Source organism: Eumetopias jubatus, unplaced genomic scaffold (assembly GCF_037043125.1).
Source record: "Eumetopias jubatus isolate StellerSeaLion01/CBP00866 unplaced genomic scaffold, mEumJub1_p1.0 scaffold_13, whole genome shotgun sequence".
In the NCBI taxonomy this organism is placed as follows: Eukaryota; Metazoa; Chordata; class Mammalia; order Carnivora; family Otariidae; genus Eumetopias; species Eumetopias jubatus.
The window spans coordinates 86,238,251-86,258,050 of NW_028274819.1; the positions used below are offsets into that span (position 1 = coordinate 86,238,251).

The 19,800-nt window shown below is 40.8% G+C and overlaps 1 protein-coding gene across 2 annotated transcripts in view; it reads right to left on the reverse strand.

The window, feature by feature from the left end:
- NTM (neurotrimin) overlaps window positions 1-19,800 on the reverse strand; it is a 671,796-nt gene that overhangs the window by 22,242 nt on the left and 629,754 nt on the right. The window lies entirely within an intron of this gene.

A 19,800-nucleotide genomic window follows, 5' to 3' on the forward strand; every position in this document is an offset into this window, starting at 1 on the left:
TCTAGAGCTGATCACTGCATCCCGTACCATGGGTCAATTATACCACACTAGCAGTTAACACACACACACACACACACACACACACACACACACACACAAGCCACAAAAGGCAGTGGAGACACTGACAAAATAAATTTAAACTCCTGCTTTTAGATTTAGACAATCAATAAGATAAGCAAAGATCAGTTTTCTAAACTTTGATCTGCTAGAGCTCTTGTGTAGAGATCCTGAAGATAAACCAACAACAAGGACACCACACTTTAACCACAAATATGGAAGAAAGTGAAGAGCAAGAAGACATGGTAGCAAACCTTACCCTGTCGTGTCGCTGCCCTGAAACGCAGTTTCTCTGTTGAAAAATTGTGAATAATAACAACCCTCTACCTACTGGCTTCCTACCTGAGCACTAGCCATGAGCATTGGCTTATGGAAACCATAAGGTTAAAGCCTAGAAGTCTGATGTCACTGTTTTCTCCCTTAGTCACCCTGAACTTTAGCCTACTTGTGGAAAGGCAAGGGAGAACAAAAGGAACTGTTTACATCCCAGCATTATTCTGCCTTCTCTGTTAAGTAAAGATAGCTAGCATAATGACATATTTTATCATGTAAACTGGGATACTTTAAGAGTAAAAGGGGGACTACTGGTAGTTTCTCTGGGACAATAAGCGTAAGTTCGAGACTGTCCCTGGCAACTAAGAGACATTTTGCAGGCATGTTGTACATACAGTCCTATAACTTCACAGGGTTGTTTGAGGTAACAAATGAAAACATATATATATATATATATACACAAAAGCAATCAAAACTCTCACACGCAGTACACCTGTTGCTTTAGAAAGTAAGGCTGTAATTTGCTGGGAAGCACAGACTCAGATGGAGTGAAACTATTTTATCATGAGTGGCCCACACGAATAAAGGGAAGAAAGGAAAATTTCTCTCCAGGTGATAAGACCCCTCCATAATGCCACATGGATCTGCTGATCCAAAGCATGAAAATGACAACAGTAAGAAACTAATATAATACAAGGAATGATAGATATGGTATGTAAAGTTACCATTGTATTTGTCCTAAGGTATCCATCTTTGTCAAGATAACAGTAGACATGACAATGACAGCAATTAGAAAATGACTATCTTGTCAAGAAGGGCCGCAACCTGCCCACCACTGCCACCACTCCTTGGTCATGAGAAGTCTGTGCCACCATCAAGCCCAACCTGAGCGCTTCCTCACACTTCTTCATGCCACATGGAACCCACGCTATATATGGGTAGACACTCTTGCATCTACTACCTACAGGAGAGCAAAAGAACAGCCTGTATCTGTTACAGAAAGCAACCAAAATTCAGAAGAACCAGGAACACATAGAAAACAGGGCCCAAAAGTCCAGGCTATGGAGAGGACAATCAACATTAACCTATAGAGCCTCATAGTCCCAACTGGTAAGTAACTTCTAATTAACAACAGTAGCTTTTTTTTGTTATTGTTTGTAAGCATCTTTAGGGGGAGAAGTACTAACCTTGATTTGAGGAAGAGTGGAGGAAATAAGAAGGAAAGGTTTACATGAAGAAGTTGTGATTCTTTCTATGTTGTCATTGTTTATTTTTTACAAACCTCAAGCCTATATTTGTCAGATCTTTCCCAGCTAGAATGCTATAATTACTGTGCAAAGCATCTTGGAGACTAGTGTCACACTTAATATTCCCATTAATTTTAAATGGTAGTCCTTGGTACATATGTGTGGCAATTGGTGTCATATTTTAATTAGACTTGCCCTACACCATCTGAAATTAATAATAGCTCGAATTACCAATGTAATTTATAAATTAACAGTGCCATAGCATTAGGAAATAAATTAGCTCTGGACAGCTGTTTCTGGACTGAGCTCCCGTGTCAGAGCAGTGATTGGTAGAACCTCACATCTCCTGGGAGGCTGTGTACTATACCACCAAAGCAAGGAAACTAAAGGACACAGGGGTCTCTACATCTCTTGTCCTTGCCTCCAACTAGAGGCCATGCATCTGCTTTAATTTCACCATCCAAATACATTCTTGTGTGACCACAGCAAGACTTACAAAGACCCAGCTTGGATGAACTTGTTATATGGACGTCCAAAAGAGAAGCAAGTCCGGGGGATTATAGGACTCAAAAGCAAGTACATAAATCCTAGGGTAATCACAATCAAGAATTCATCAAGTGGCAATAGGTATACTAGTGTATGTGTAATTTTGTACATGAATATCAGGCAATCTTACGTAGGAAAGGAAGTTGGATGGCCTAAAATTTGGAGAAGCCGTATGTTCTGCATCGATCCAGATTTCTCTTACCAGAGGGAAGGGATTTACACTTAAGTCATCCTGCAAAAAGCAATGAGGCTTAATTTTACTATCATATGTTCTTCAGACCAAGTGTAGAAATTATAGAAAAACCACAATGATTCTACTGCTCACCAATTGTTATATGTCTACTTTCTGATTAAATTAGGTAAGGTACATGAAAAGTAATTTGTATAGTAAAATGCTTTATACATTTTAGGTTTCATTGTTATTATTTTCCCCTTTATCCTCACATACTTTTTTTTTCTGTAGGAGAAGCATGGATAGCAAAAACAGAGAGAAAAAGATCAGTAATAAAAAATTAAACTCTGAACCACCAGAAATGAAATTCCTATAGTTGCTGCTTAAAACAAATGAAGAATTAAACAACAACAACAACAACAAAAAACCTAAACTGAAATTTACAGAGTTGATGATTGAATTTATAGAGTTAATGATTCAAGGACAGTTTTCTTTGAAACAGCGATTGTGCTCTGGCTGTAAATGATCAATGCTTTATCACTCATATGAGGAACTTACAAAGAATATTGGGGGAAAAAACAGATAAGCAGAGCATACTTTAAAGTGCATTTAAAGTGCTAAAGGAAATTCTTGGTTAAAAGCTACCAGCAGGGAAAGGAGAAAATCACTTGATAAAATCCTATGAAAAGAAACCCTTCATGGTCAATAGCTTCTCATTTGTAAGTCTTTCTTTTCCAAAGAAAACACATCCCTTGAGGGAAATGACACGTTCATCTTCCCAAAATACCCCCTCCATCATGTCACACCTCTCCAGACACTAAAAATGGCTCCCTATTTTCTATAACATCAAACAAAAACCCCACTGCCTTATGGAAACCCTTCAACAAGTAGCCCGATCTACTCATGCTGGCTCACCTCGCACCTGTGCCGTGAGGAAGGCAACAGGTCAACCTGGGAAAAAGCAAAAGCTTGGCATCAGACAAACCCAATCCTCTGCTTGAAGCTTCCCGAGGAGTTGACTTACGTTATTCCTGTGCGCCACCATTGCTTGCTCTCTATGACTCACTTAGAATAATGTTACCCACCTCTAGTGGTGCCTTGAGGATGGAATGCACCGGCCATGCAGTTGGCACAGTGAAAGGCACGTGATAAATTTTTGCAGGTGTTAGCACTGTCACCACCGTTGTCCCTACCACTGCTATTCTTTACCCTGGACAGACATCATCATTCCTTTTGCACAGACTGCATCTATCACTCAGAGAGCTATGTTCTTTCTGCCACTGGGGCCGACACCACCTGGCTTTCAAATCCTAATTCTTCCCTGAAAACTCCCTGATATGGGTTGAATTGTGTCCCCCAAAAGATCTGCTGAGGCCCTGACTTTCCGCCCTGCACAGTGTGACCTTATTTGGAAACAGGTCTTTATAAAGGTAATCAAATTAAAATGAGGCATTAGAGTGGGCCTTAATCCAGTGTGACCGGTATCTTCATAAAAAGGAGAAATTTGGACACTGACAGGCACAGAGGGGAGACCGTGTGTGAAGACACACAAGGAGAAGACCACCATGGGACCACCGCGATGCCTCTACAAGCCAAGGAAAGCCGGGGATTGCTGGCAAACCACAGAAACTAGAGGAGGCAAAGTGAAGATTCTCCTCTAGAGCAGTCGAGAGCACATGCACCAGCGAACACCTGGATTTTGGACTTCGAACTTTCAGAAGTGAGAGGCAATGTACCTGGCGTTATTTACGCCCTCTAGTGTGGGCTACTTTGTTATGGCGGCCTTGGGAAACTGACAGACACCCTTCTGCCTCCCGTCAGTGCCAGTGGCTATCCTGCACTCTTGTTCCAGGCAGAGCCCTTCTAGGCTTTAAAACCAGAAGGGAATTAAACGCGAGAGCTTAAAGAGACATTAATGGTTATATATAACTCCATAGTTGCTATATTAGGACATAGTCTGACTTCAGTAGAATTCCCTAGAATAGCTGTTTAAATATGGATTTCTAGATCCCACCCGTACCTACTAAGTCAGAATCTTCAGGAATGAGGAGTTTTCATTTTACTAGGAAATTGCCACATACAGCCAAGTTTGGGAGTTAGCAATATCATTACATCCTTGTATCTTAATGTGGGAAACTGCAGTGCAGGGGAGTTCACATCTGGCTAGTGACGGAACACTTCGGGGTCTCCCGATGTCCGGCCCCCAGCCCCTGCAACTACAATAGCATTTTTTTGGTGGCCGTTTCTTTTATGCTGTTTGCCCTGGTCTGATTTTCCAATGGAAATGAAACTCTGGAGGCAGGGACCAATCTTGGATCTCTCTGGCTCTCAAGGCACCTAGGAAGGTAGTTTACATAATCCCAAAATTTGTCAGCTTCCTATTAATTAAATGATAGACTGTAGAACTACAAGCTGAGTTCACTTAAAAGGAAAAAAAAAAAGTGGGGAGCTCCGTGTTGCTCACCTAATCTTCGTGTGGCTCTATTCCCAAGGCGGTGCCACTTCTGGTAATTGTTTTTAGCAAAATATTTGTATTTCCCAACTTTAAAAAATATCATCACTATTAGTGTTCTAACAAAACAGACTTTCTCTAAATATGTGATTTTAAAAGGTTTATTGAGTGTTTAGTATAATTTATGTTTAGTCTTGGGGCCAATTATTTCCTCAGAGGAGTGCATTCTTAATTTAAAGATGTAGATCAATGAGGACGTATGATTTATCTAACAGGGTTTGTCTTACAGCCAACTTCTTAGGAGCACAGCTATTTCATGAGGTGGAATCTGACAACCCAAGCAGGGAAAGGAAGCAAGTTGGAAATGGGATTACACCTGCCCCTCGACCCCCAAGGGAGTTTCACCTTGTCCAAAGGGTTGAGCTCAGCAGTTTATAACCAATCACAGGACAAAACCTGCCCAGCATAAGTAATACTCGCTTGGAAAAGAAAACCCCAAGTTTCTGAGAACATAGATTGGTTCTTAAAAACCTTAATAACTGAAAATAATAATAGCCACAATTATCATTTTATTGCACCCAAGAATAAGCTTGTCAGGAGAACAGCTGTAGCTATTGGAGAGGACACAGCTGTCTCTTTACTTAATATTTTTATGGCATATATACCAGCTGAGATAAAAATCATGGGACCTCAGAAACTGAAAAAAAAAATGCAGAGCACAGAATCCCAGAATTTGAGAGTTGGAATTTTTTTTTTCTAATTTAGATTCAAATGCTGTGACTAGTTTAGTCCTAGCTAGTACTCATGCCACTGCTTTCTTTCCCTCCCCTTTTCCATCAGGATGTTCCTATTAAACTCAGCCTGAGCTTCAGGGGCAGCTATTTCCAGGACTGGCTGGTGGGTGTCCCCCCGGGACCTTTCTTATGAGTTGACCAGCATGGGAAGTTTTGTATTTTGTTGGAGAAAGACTTGGTTTTGTTCAGAGGCTGGGAGGTCGGGGGGACAAGAACAACGTGACAGAGGTATGTTTACTGTCCCGCAGCACCAATCCCTGGGAGCCGGAGGGAATGGTTTTGAGGTGCACGTGTTAGGGCACCAATGCAGTCCCCGTGCTCCTGGACCAGGCTGGGGACACGTGGGATGCACACGGAATCCAGACAGCAACATCGACAGCAACAGGGCGAGACTCTCGGTGTTACAAAGCATTTCCAAACATGGTAATGGTATTGATTTATGCACACAGCATAGTTCCTGAGGATCTGACGTTATACAGAATTGCTAATCATGGTTATCAGCACCATTGGCCTGATTGCACCTTGGGCAGGGCTGAATTCCGGGCCCTCATGTGAGCCCCGGGGAATGTTCTGGCTGATAGTTCCCTTCTTGGTGCTTCAGATTCCTCCTCTGTACAATGGGGCACATGATACTACCTTAAAGGGTTACTGTGAATACTAAATAAGCAAATATGTGTAAAATACTTAGAACATAGCAGGTTCTCAGTAGATAGTAGCTATCACTGATACCACAACTCCGTTTGAGCACATTTTAATATACAAGATCCTCGATACAAGAAAATCTCAATGTAGAGATGAAAGAATAATCAGATCTCTGCTTTTCTAGTAGGAATTTAATAATAATAAACTTTACAAAGGATTCACCACAGATCCTTTAATGAGAAAGTTCTACTCCCTTCACTTAAAATAGGATTTGATTTACAAGGAATACAGATTCTTGGGATCATTTCTTCTAGGAAAGCTGGTGTAGCTGCACAGCCTGTGTGAGACCTGCTGAGGGTTTGAGAAATGTCTCTAATTTCACAAGTAAGAATAAAAGGAGACATAGATATAGATACATAATCATCTATAGATGCTAAGTGAAAAATTTCATGTCTATATTATATTTAATCTTTTTATATTATCTATATGTAGATAATATATCTATCTATATCATCTTTCTCTTTGACCTTTCCCTTGGATACAGAGACTATGGCTGACAGAAAAGAGAGTCTGAGGGTCTCTCCAAAAATAAGCAAATTTATAACATATCTTTCAGAAAAAGAGTTCTAGGGGGCCCAACATGCCTGTGTTAGCCCTGAGGCACAGCCTCATTCACTGAAAAAGTTACTCTTGGTAGCAACATAGGGACCACCGTGGAAAACGGGACAGACTGACTTGTTCTAAACAGCTTCCACTATGGAAGAGGGCTCCTCCTGAAACATGGTAGTGTTTGTTGCTAGAGAGCTGGGAGCTACGACTGTGGAGTGTACAACACAGGGCAACGTCCCCATGCCATTACCTCCCTGCCAGTCTCAGATCTGTATCGATGTCACATGGCCTCTTCTTCTACCTGGGAAACTTATCTCATCATTTCCTTCAGCTTTCTGTTAGACACCTAAAAATTGGTTGTTCAGAGCAACATCAGCTGGTCATAGCATCTCTTGTACCATGTCCTACACACAAAAGATACCATCCCCCAGGCAGCGTCTATGCTTGTTATCTTCTCTGCTTAAGATCGAAATGCAAATTGAGAGTTGAAAAATTAATCTATTAACCTGATTCCATCATAAAGCGATAGAGATTCAATTAAAATATTACATAAACTGATGCCAACTATAAATTCCATGTCTGTTTATCTATCTATCTATCTATCTATCTATCTATCAAGATAATAGGGAGACACTTAGCATAGATCCCGGCATATAGTAAGATATCAGTTGAGGGGTGTCTGGGTGGCTCAACTGATTAAGCTTCTGACTCTTGATTTCAGTTTAGGTCATGATCTCGGGGTCATGAGATAGAGCCCTGCATCGGGCTCCACACGGGGCATGGAGCCTGCTTAAGATTCTCTCTCTGCCCCTCCCTGCCCTTCATGCATATTCTCTCTCTTCCTCTAAAAAACAAAGAAACAAACAAAACCTCATTTGATAGTGGAAACTATCACACACACACACACACACACACACACACACGTTTTAAAGATTTTATTTATTTTATTTGTCATAGAGAGAGAGAGAGGGAGCAAGTACAAGCAGGGGGAGCGGCAGGCAGAGAGAGAAGCACGCCCCCCGCTGAGCAGGGAGCCTGATGCGGGGCTCCATCCCAGGACTCCAGCATCATGACCTGAGCTGAAGGGAGTCGCTTAACTGACTGAGCCACCCAAGCGTTCCAGTATATATATACTTTGAATATGCATGACTATGCATGTATAAAATGTAATCTATAATTGTACAGATATATAGAAGTGCAAAAAAATAATTTCCTTATTTTTTTCAGTTTTGAAACTTTCTGGGAATAATCATTAGTGATGTATTAAAAAGGAGCTAAAGCCCAAAATGTAATTATATGAAAATGAGCCCTGGGTCGCTGCAGGGCCAAGCCCTGTGTATCTCTGCAGCCTATCCCTTCCCCTAATGACATGACACTAGTTCTCTGCGCAGATGCGGCTTCAGCAGCCGGCTGGGCCCTGGGTGTGCCTTTTGACAAAGCCTGTCAGCTCGGTTATGCATGCAGACCCTCTATTATGGGTGATGATACCAGAGTCAGAAAGCACACAGCTGGATGTTTGGAGTTTGCAGCTTGATGTCTGGAACCTGGGTATTTGCAGCAGTGCAGCTGATGGCTGCTAAAAAAAATAAAATAAAAATAAATAAAGAAATCAGCTTTTGATTTGTAAACTCAGCCAACTTGATCTGAAAGACATTGATAGGGGATAAATATAGAACTCCGCAGTGTCATATTACCTCAGGATCTTGGCTGTTTGCTTTCTCTTTTTCTAAATCTCTAGAGATGTAAGTCAGTACTGAGTGCTGAGAAATGTGAAGGATTTAATTGGTTTGAAATTTCCTGCTCAGGTTAATTTAAGGAAATTATTTTTACTTGAGAGGCTCCTAATGGGTTAAGTCTCTCCTAACACCAGCACGCACACCCTCAGGTCAGAAGTCCACTTACAGAGTCCTCTTCATCACCTGGTTCTGAACTGCCTTGGAAAAGCAGAGCATTTTCTACACTCAGCCTGTAATTTACTCATGAAGACATTTTCTAGATTAAGAGCAGGAGTTCTTAATCTGAGAACCGTGGAACTCTAACCCCAGGAGGTTTCGAACCTTAAGAAATGACATGATGCATATGCACATACGTGTGTATATTTTCCTTAATGAAGGATTCTATACCTTTTTTGAAAAAGATTAATATCTACACGTCCATGTTTCTTTTGTTCATCCTCCAATGACAATTCAGAATCAAATCTCTACAACCCCCAGCCCCACAAAGAAAAAACAGAAAACCTCCTCAAAATGTAACTGATGATGGGAAAGACATAACTCTAGAAGAAAAAGCATAGCCTTGTGCACATTTCATTAACTATTGTGGAGGATGGGGAGAGAAATAACTTATAAATAATCCTTTTGAGGAATAGTTATGCAGATCCGAAGAGTTCTTTTTTCACTAAAAGAGGGGAGTGCTTACCAATACTTTGGGTGAAAAGAACAAAGTGTGCAGAGTCTGCCCATTCCCACAGAGCCCCATGACCAGAGGTGATTAACCAGGTGCCCACTGTACATGGAGGGAGGAAGGACAAGGCCTTCCCTTCACATGCAGCATTCTCAGATGCAGAGCAGAATGAAGGCTTTCCTGAAGAATTCCATTTATGGGTGACTATATCAAGCCAACAGTCAATGACCATTTGGGGGAAAGGAGGGAGCAGAAAAGGTGGGGTGGGGTCATATCTATAGTTAAGGTAATCTAACATATATATTCAGATTAGATCATCATGGGAGACTACAAAGTACCACCCATACCGGAGATGTAAATACTATCCATGCATTTCCAACTGGCATGGAGTTAAAGAATGTGTGTAAGAGAATACCTTGAGAAAATCACATGGAAATACCCATAGAACGGCAGGAAGCCTATTGGTATAGGATGATATGGGCCAAGAGAGAAGGGGAGATGTAGCTGAAAACTTTTGTATTTACTATATTTGATTATAGGCTTCGAATACATACATATATATCTTATATATTATATATGTGTATATTACATATATGTATTTTATATATAATATACACATGTATATATGTATATATATAATCTTGCAAATAGTTCTCAAAATCTACCCACCACCCAAGCTACTTGCTACCATATCATGCTGCCTGCAATGCCTCACCTGGCCTTGCCCACCTGTCTGTTCTTAGTATTCCACTATACATGGGTGGAATTTTCAAGCACCTAAAATCTATGAAAAGAGAGAGTGTATGGAAAAGAAAATAAAAGAGAAGAAAAGAAAAGAAGAGTTGACTTACTCTTCTGTTAGTGACACTACTAATATTTCCTTCTACCTCTCTTCCTTTCAAATAACATCTAAAAATAGGCATTGCACACATGGGTCCCGGATGAAATGCACTGTATGTAAACAAGACAACCATGATCTACTGGAATAAACACGGTGTTTTTGAATCCTGATTATGGATTATTTCTCTCGGCAATTAGTTAACTTTGAGTAAATTACCAAGCCCCAGTTCCCTCATTACTAAAATGTGAAGACTTCTTATTACTCATTGGTTGGGTCTGAGAATTATAGAAGAGACTTTGTGCAGAGGTACAGAAGGGGGATTGACACATGGAAGATGATCAATAAAGGTTAGAAGAAGCCAACTATAGGAAAGAAGATACTCAATCCATAAATCAGGGTCACTCTGCTACATCTATCCCCTCTCCCAGGCCAATCTATACTTTGAAACCTCCTTCCTACATTTTAAATTACCAGCTATGCTCATAATTTCCAGATGGACATCGCCAACCCCAGGAGGCTCTGTTGAGCTCTCGGCCCACTGAATGCCTCATCTGTAAGTCTCACAGACACCATGGGCTGAGTTCACGGTCTTGCCCTTCAAACCTGCTCTCACCCCATATCCACTCATCTCTGTTGCTGGCACAGCTAACTCCCCACTCTCCTAAGATAAAAAAAAAAAAAAAAAAGAGGGTCACATGTGATTCTTCTCTTTCTCTCACTCCTCACCTTCAGTCAACAAACCCTATTGTTTTTACCTTCTTTAGAGGTTTCAAATCTATTGACTTCTTTTCCTTATCATTGTTAACTGTCTTAATTTAGGTGTCCATTATCTACTGCGGATTATATTAATACCCTCTTTACTGATCTCCCTGCTTCTAGCTCATTATTTTTATTTTTGTCCAATAATTGCCAAAAATAAAAATCAGTGCCACCCCAGCTTAAATCCTTTCACTGCTCCACATTCCTCCTTGATGTGGCATATACAGGCTTCTTATCAGCTGGCTGTTGTCTATATCTCCAGATTTTTTCTCACCAACTCCTTTCTCCCCACATCCACTGGACACACTGGCAAAGTTCCTAAAACACTAGGCTATTGATCTGTTCCTTTGTACCTTCTTCTCTGCCTGGGATCTAATACCCCTTTGTCCACTTTAAAATGTCTGTGCATCCTTCAAAACCATCTTACATATCATTCCTCTGGGAACCCTTTCTTGACATTCAAAGTTCCTTGCTTCCTTTCTACCCAGCTTATTTTTTGGGTTTGTTTCGAGTGTTGTACTAATCACACTGCATTGTTATGTATTTACATATGTTTACCCATCTGGACTCAAATTCTCAGGAAGAAAGGAACTCTTATTTGTTTCTATATCTCTAATATCTATAGCAGTGTTTAACACAGAGAGGGCACCAAATGATCATATGGTCAGAGACTGAGTGGCTGTTCTGGCTATCATAATGAACTATTTATTTTTTAAAAGATTTTATTTACTTATTTATTTGACAGAGAGAGAGAGCGAAAGCAAGTGCACAAGAAGGGGAGGGACAGGCAGAGGGAGAAGCAGGCTCCCCGCAGAGCAGAGAGCCCCACATGGGGCTTGATCCCAAGACCCTGGGATCATGACCTGAGCTGAAGGCAGACGCTTAACAGACTGAGCCACCCAGGCACCCCCATAATGAACTATTTAAAACCTTCTTTGGTGACTTTTGAGAAAATAACTGTTTTTTAAGGTCTATTTTTTAAGATTTATTTTTCTTCCTTCTGATAAAGGCTGGACATCTCAAATCTCCTTAAGTTAAAGAATTTTTCCCCCACATTTCCTCAGGGGAACTAAAAAAGCCTTCATCAAGCTAGGGCTGGAGTGAATAAGAGCTGGGTTTGGCCATCTCCACAAATATCCTTAGTTAAAAGCTCTTGTAACTAATGTCCCTGCTTCCTCTGAATGAGTTAGGATCCAGCGTGCCCTAATCAGAAGTGTCTCAGAGAGCTTTCTTATGTCATCGTCAATTTGGATGAATTTTTTCCGACTGGAATCAGCTTGGTGATTCAGCTCTGCCTATATGTAATTAGTGGTGGAATGATTGCAGGCAATGTGATTAGGCTTTTTACCTTCCTGGGACAGGCAGGAAAAAAAGTGCTGTCATCAACACAAAGTGGGCCTCAACAGGAGAAGGGGGAGCCTTTGCAGTAGAAACAGCACCGCCAGCCAGCGCTACATACAATAAGCAGCACCACGTCTGGGACGGAAGCTAGCACTCAGGGATGTGGTTTCAAGCAATGGCTGCTTCTGTTGAGAAAATCCTGAACTCCACCTCATAAAGCAATGCCATTCTGTAGCACCAGAACCAGCCTGAGCTCTCCTCCTCACCTGCTTCATAAAGTCTGAAACCAAACTGCACAAAGCGACTGAACCAATCTCTGTTCTAATGCATGTGCTCATGTGACTTCCCTGCCCTCCTTCCTTCTCAGGGTCCAGGGGCCGGACTTGCCACTTACCTCCATCTGTCCTCAACTGCTTCTCACCTCCATCTGTCCTCAACTGCTTTACTCAGCCTGCATTAGCTCCCACTCCTCTGGCCTTCTTCAAACCTAGCAACTCTCTTCCTTCCCCACAGTTCCAAGAGATGGAATAAAGGAACGTTTTACTTTATCACTGACCAAAATGTCACTGGTTCTTGAATTGAAAGAATTAACCACCTGAACTGATGGGCCATAAGTTTTTCTTTCTTTCTGTTCCAATTCTTTCCTTCAGGAGCCTCACAGCCACGTCTAAGCCTTGACTAGCACCTTCCATGGTGCAGTGGGCAAATGGACAGGAGCTCATGAAGCCAGCCATAGCCAGTGGCTGCTGAAGGTAGGGTTGAGAGAAAGAGAGAGAGAGAGAGAGGTAGAGAGGCAGAGAGGGAAAAGGAGGGGAGGAGTGTGTGAGACAGCCAGAGCATAAGCAGATGATAAAATTACACATCAAACAACAAAGAAAGCAAGCAGAATGCAAGTGTTTTGCTAAAGGCTATTATCCAGTTGCTTAGGTAAATCAGATTCTCGCTCCCATGACTACTGTGTTCTCATCAAAGCTCAAGCCTTTGTCACCACTCTGGAAGTAGTTAGACACAATGACTCTTTTGTATGAAGCCTGTGGAAGCAGCTGGACTGAACAGCACTGGAGCATCCTACTACGCTTTAAAGATCTGGCATTGGCTAGAATAACCCACTCTTTCCAAGAGACCCTCCTACCCAATCCTCTGGAAGAGGGTCAGCACACTTTTTCTATATAGATCAAATAGCAAATATTTTAGACCTTGTAGACCATACAGCCCCTGTATCAGCTACTGAGCTCTGCTGTTGTGTGCAAGCAGCCACGGAGTATACATGAGTCAATGAGAGTGGCTGCCTTCCATTGAAGCTTTAGTTATGGACAACAAAATTTCTACTTCGTATTGTCTTAATTTATCATGCAATATGACTTTTCTTTTGATTAATATGCAACTATTTAAAAATGTAAAAGGCATTCTTAGCTTGTGAGACATGCAAAAAACCAGGTGGCTGGTTGGATCTGGCCTGTGGACTGTGGTTTGCTGACCTCTGATGTAGAAGTATGAATCTATCCAGTCACTTTCTACTTCCCACAGTCTTGTCCCACACTGTTTCATAGGACCTTACATCTGGCTCAACTCCACACTTTTCCTCTCCTTTCAAGACTCTTCCATTCTGCTCTCTGCATCTCTATTAATGATCAGTCACTCCCTTATCCCCTCCCACTCTTCTTGGACAGATGCCTTCCCCTCACTGTCACTGAGTCTAAGAGTATGGATTCCACTGTAGACCTATCCTGTCAAGTGGAGGCTACCGATTTATTCTATTGTTGGTTGGTATGTTTGCTCTCTAGTGAAATTTCTAGACTCCATCTTTTTAAAACCTGTACCTAATTGCACAATCCTCTGCCTCCCCACACTTCTGTTCTCCTGATCTCCTGGTCACTCCTTCCCATTCAGTGAACACCTTTGCTCCTGGCTTAGAGTCTTCATCTCCATGCCAACTTTTACCCATCATTCTCAGTGACTTTGTTGTCCAGAAATATAATCTATCAAACACTTGATTCTCACAATCTTGATCCCTTATCTCTAATGATTTTCTCCTCTGCTCACTTCAGTGACCTACTTCACGTACACCTGAAACTTGTAAGAAACTGAACCACCTTTGAAGTCATGAATCTGAGCACCTCACTCTGTCCATGACTTCCTATCTTTGCTAATACATTAGCTCAGTGACTTTATGGGGACAATGATTTTACTTCATGAAGGCCTCAAATCCACTGACACAACATTTTTTACTCTTTTTTTCCTTTGACATCCCTTTTGATTAAACTTAGGTTTTTATGACCCATCACTGTAAACTCTCACGGAAAATAACCACCCCTATTTCACGTCCCCCTCTATGTTACACTAGCCTGAGGAAGCCACACTCTACATGGATCCAGATATCTGTCTTCCCCATGTCTGCTCTGAGAGTGTCACACAAATAGCAGCCTGACTTCACTGCCCTGGAATTTTACCGTGTTTCTCTGATAACCAGACTCTCCCACTCTCAAGGTGTATTTTCTTTCTTCGCTCTCTCTAAACACCTCTCCAAAAGCCTGCTTATAATCTCCCTCCACCTACGCTGTCTTTTGATGATGATCTGCTAATGAGGGGGGACCCAGAAGCCATCAGACAGCATCACTCCTCTTCTCACAATCAAATCTACAGACCTCTACATCTGTGCCTGTCATCTCATTGTCTCCTGAGTTTTGGAAAATGAGCCATCATTGCAATCTCTCACTGGAAAAGTACCCTCAACTTCTTCACCTCTACTCCTGCTCTCTAACAGAACAGCTGTCTCCTCTCAAAAAAAAAAAAAAAATTCCTCCTTTTGATCTATAATTTCTTCCCTTCTCACTTTTTTGAGGACTTCACTCCATCTGTTTTATTTATTTATGCCTCAAAGATTTTTTTCATTTTTATTATTTTTAAAGACATCATTCCAGGCAGTCACACCAATTGACTTTGCTGAACTGAAAGAAATCAGTTTATTATCCCAGTCTTAGTTCCTAATTGTAATCCACCCAGACTTTTTTTCACCTTTTAAATGTCTGTCTTAACACCACTCCTCACTGCTGACCCCATGTTTCACAGCCCCGCTCAATAGCCAACTGTCTTAAAACTATTGTCCAAATATGCGATCTAGAATTCTTTACCTCAGATTCATACTTCAATCAATCCAATCGAGCTCCTGTCTACATCTCTTAACTGAACCTAATCATACTAAGGTCACCAAACAACTGCCAAGTTTCCAAATTCATTGCACAGATTTTAGTGTTTTCTTAAGAGGCTTCTAGGCAGCAATCTACATGGTCGACAACTAGCTCCTTCTTCTCATGGCTTCTCTGATGCCATATTCTCCTAATTGTCCATCCTCCCTCTCTGTATACCCTTTCTAAATCTCCTTCACTGGCTTCCCCTGCGTTATCCAACTTCTGTGTGTTGGAATTCTCCAGAGCCAGGTCCTAGGCATTCCTTTCTTTTCTCACTGTACAGCCATTTCTCAGGCAACATCATTTGTTCTGTAGCTCTGAACCTCCAGTTATATGGCAACAACTCACACATTTAAACCTCTCCTTAATTTCTCTTTCATGAGCCCTGGACTCATTTATGCATACCTAAAACAACTCATTTATGCATAACTAAAGCAATCATTTGGAAGTCTCATAAACATCCAAATTTGTCCAGCATGGAATTCTTGGTTTCCTCCTTCAAATTTTACTCCTTTCAGTTTTTCTCTTATTAATGAATGACACCTTTATTGACCTAATTGCTCAGATGAAAAGTCTGGGAGTCATGCTCAGCCCTTACCTCTCCCTGATGACAATATTGAATCCATTACTAAGTCTTGCCGATTCTACCTCCAAAATATGTCTTGAGTCTATTCTCCTCTTTCTATTTTTACCTATATCACCTTACTTCTCAGGGACTACTGAAACTGCCTCTGGACTTTCTAATTAAAAAAAAAAATGTTTAAAAAATATTATCTATTTAATCTTTTCCAATAACACTACTAGGTAGGTAACATATGATCCAGTCAACCCCAAATCATTATAAATTATCACATGTCCTATCATGATTTAACCCCTCTTTATTTCTTTGTCACTTTTTCCTTAATGTATTTCTGTACTTGGCTCAGGCCTCACTGAAAAAAAGGTTATAATTCCAAACGAGTGTCATCTCCTATTTTGTACCTAGAAACATCCTCTCTCTCAGGCTGTCTCTTCCTTTTCCTTCAGGTCACAACTTAGATTTCATCTCTTATAAGAATCCTTCCTTAACCATTCCGGTGCCCCTAGAATAACATCTTGTTCTTCTCTTCACTCTATGTCATGAGTCCCCAGTGCTTTTTTTCTACAATAACACTTATTATATCATATTAAAATGGCCTGGTTATTTATCTTTTTCCGCCTTCAGACTAAAAGTCCATTAAGGGCAGATATTAGTTCTGTATCTGTAGCATATAGTGTTCACAATATATAGTTACTAAATGAACGAAGGAATGAATTAATGCATTAGCTGATATGTTTCCTGTGGTCAATAAATTTATAGTTAGCTAAGTCAACACTAATTCTCTGTCTATATTGAATGGACAGAGTTTGTTAAAGTAACCCACTTTATAATCAAATGCATATTCAGGGCCCCCAAATGAAGACATCTGCCTTTATTAAATTACTTAATAACCCATGATACACATAGTTGACCCTGTAGTTCCATTTTCTATTACTTCCAGCTTCCATCTTTCCCACATCAGTGGTTTACCAAGGGCAGGGCAGTGGGGGATGTGTGTTCACTGACATTGTCCAAAAATTACACATACATGATCATGATTTAAAAAATTGGGCCGATTTTAGTCAATTATTATTAATTTTCTGCAGTTTCAGTTAAGATGGAGTAAGCGCACTTTACCCTAAGCACACCTAGGATCTTCCACTCATTATAGCTAGACAGAATACATCTAAAAATGATCTGATTACTCTGAAACATAAACAATAGCAGGCATACTGGGGGGCGCCTGGGTGGCTCAGTTGGTTAAGTGACTGCCTTGGGCTCAGGTCATGATCCTGGGATCGAGCCCCGCATCGGGCTCCCTGCTCGGCGGGAAGCCTGCTTCTCCCTCTCCCACTCCCCCTGCTTGTGTTCCCTCTCTCGCTGTCTCTCTCGCTCTCTGTCAATTAAATAAATAAAATCTTTATAAGAAAATAGCAGGCATATTGGGGAGGGAAATGAAAACTTGAGGAAAGAGCACTACAGTGGTAAGTTTCCTGATGTGCTTTGTTTCCCTATCTTTCTCAGAGTAAACTTAGAGCAGCCAGAATTCTGAAATGGTGTGGTACATGCAAACTGAAAAATGCTTCAAGATAACCCCTCTCTTTTGGGTCTGAGATGGAGAAAGGGGAAATTCACAAGATGGGAAAAGTGAGGGTAATTGTTTTGTTTTTGTTTTTGTTTTGTTGTTTCCCTTCTTGGCTCTTGACTGAGGTAAGCCTCAGTTCTGCAGCAGCAATGTTAGTAGCAACAGTGGCCACACAAATGTGGGAAAAAAAAAAAAAGTCTTCTTTATGACCTGAAGAACTGAGGAAAAGGGCCCTTGTGTCCTGAAAAATGTGAAGGAATTTCCATGATATATTTTCTCTTCTCTTTCTTCTCTTTCACTGTTTTGCCCCAGAGTTTGACTCAGTCACAGGAAATGAGAAACATTAAGAGAAGGTTAATACTTTTGTTTTCTAGGCAGAGAGCAGGAAAAGGGGACCCATGGGCACTAGAGAGGAGGAGGAAATCATAGAGAAGGGAGCTCAAGAAAGGGGTCACATAAAACAGTGTGTAAAACCTCAGGTTCACCTCTGAACATGTGTTGAAATCACCCCAAACAGCATGACAAAAGCTTTAAGAACTGACGTCTTGTTTAACGCAGAGTCTTAGTTAGCCAATGGAGGATACATCTTAATAACATTGTGGAGACTTTGGAGTAGAACTGGCATTGGAATCACAGACAGCAAAAGGAGGATCAATATTTGTGGCACAAACCTAACTGAACTAATTGGCTGTTAAAACAGCCAATTCTATCTCTGAGTATATTCTCAAGGAATTTTTATAAAATCTAGATAACCTAATATAAAATCTACTAACCTAATATTCAAAGTGTGAAGGATATGATCCAAAACCACTAATCATACAAAGAACAAAGAAAAGTTCAACACTACAAGGGAAAAGACAACAGAAACCAACCCTCAGATCTATATGTTGCAAATATCAAAGACTTTCAAGCAGCTAGTAACTAGGACCCCTGAAATAAAAGTAAACACCTTTTATAAGATATATTTATTTATTTTAGAGAGAGAGCATGTGCAAACAGGGAGAGGAGGGAGAGGGAGAGAAAGAGAATCCTCAGGGAGACTATCCACTGAGTGCAGAACCCCACGTGAGGCTAGATCCCAGGACCATGAGATCATGACCCGAGCCGAAATCAAGAGCCAGTCGCTTAACTGACTGAGACACCCGGGTGTTCCAAAAGTGGATACTTTTGCAATGGATATGAAGAAATAAATTGTAGGCAGAAAAGTAGAAGCCATAAACAAGAAACAAGTAAAACAAAAATGGAACTGAACTTTAGATATTCATTGGATGGGCTCAATAACAGAACAGAGATAACAGAGTAAGTAGTTAATGAACTTGAAGTAGATGAATAGAAGTCATCCAATCTGAACAACATAGATTAAGAGAGGGCTAAGAGCTTGATTACAACAGGGCAGCATAATAAATGTCTTGGGGTGATGGGGCTTTGTGTGTTCTGTTCAGTTCCAGCAGTGGGGAACACATGAATCTATATTCTCATAGAAATGTATACTTAAAAAAAGGTAGCTAACTTTAGTAGTTAATACAGTGCCTGGTACAACATAGGTGCCAAACAAGTTGTATTTCATATGTCAGAAACTTGGATGTTCTTCCCAAGTTTTACAGCCTCTTAAAATTTACTTGTCCTTTAAATTTAAGTAAATCTGGATTTTCTGTGCACTGAGAAACTCAATGTTCCTTCAAATAGTTTGGGGATATTTGGGAAGCTCGTAACTCTCTTGGCTTCCGTGGCTCGTGGTCCCTGATTCCACTGAGAATCACGTTCTCCATTCTGTGCTTTGTGTCCTGCCCAGGCTGTCTCTCCTCAACACTGTTTGGTAGAACCGTCTGCTTCAGTTCCCAGGGAAACACTAACTCTAGGCTCTGCGCATAGCATACAATGCTAAAGGTTTTTGACAAGAAAGGAGACTATATTTCACAAAGCATATAAAAAACAAAAATTTCACTTTTAAACAGTCTTGCCTCCAGGGATAAAATACATCGTCCCTGTCAACCACATAAATGTATACTGAATGACTAACCTTAATTATTCCTCAGCGTTCTTCAAAATAGATATATATACACCCAGCACATCCCCAGAAAACTGTGTTTTTCCTTTTATTCCCATACACTATATACTCTCTTTGGACATGCACAGAGACCCCAGAGAGTAAGCTAATAAAATTGTAAGCCTATTTGGGACACACTCACACGCATGCTCACACGTACACATATATTAGCACATTTTCTTATTTCTCTATTTAGCAGAATGCTCACATTTGCCCTTTTATTTCCCTTTAAGTCTATTTTTTCAGATGTTCTATATTGGGAAACATTCATGGAATCTAAGTCCT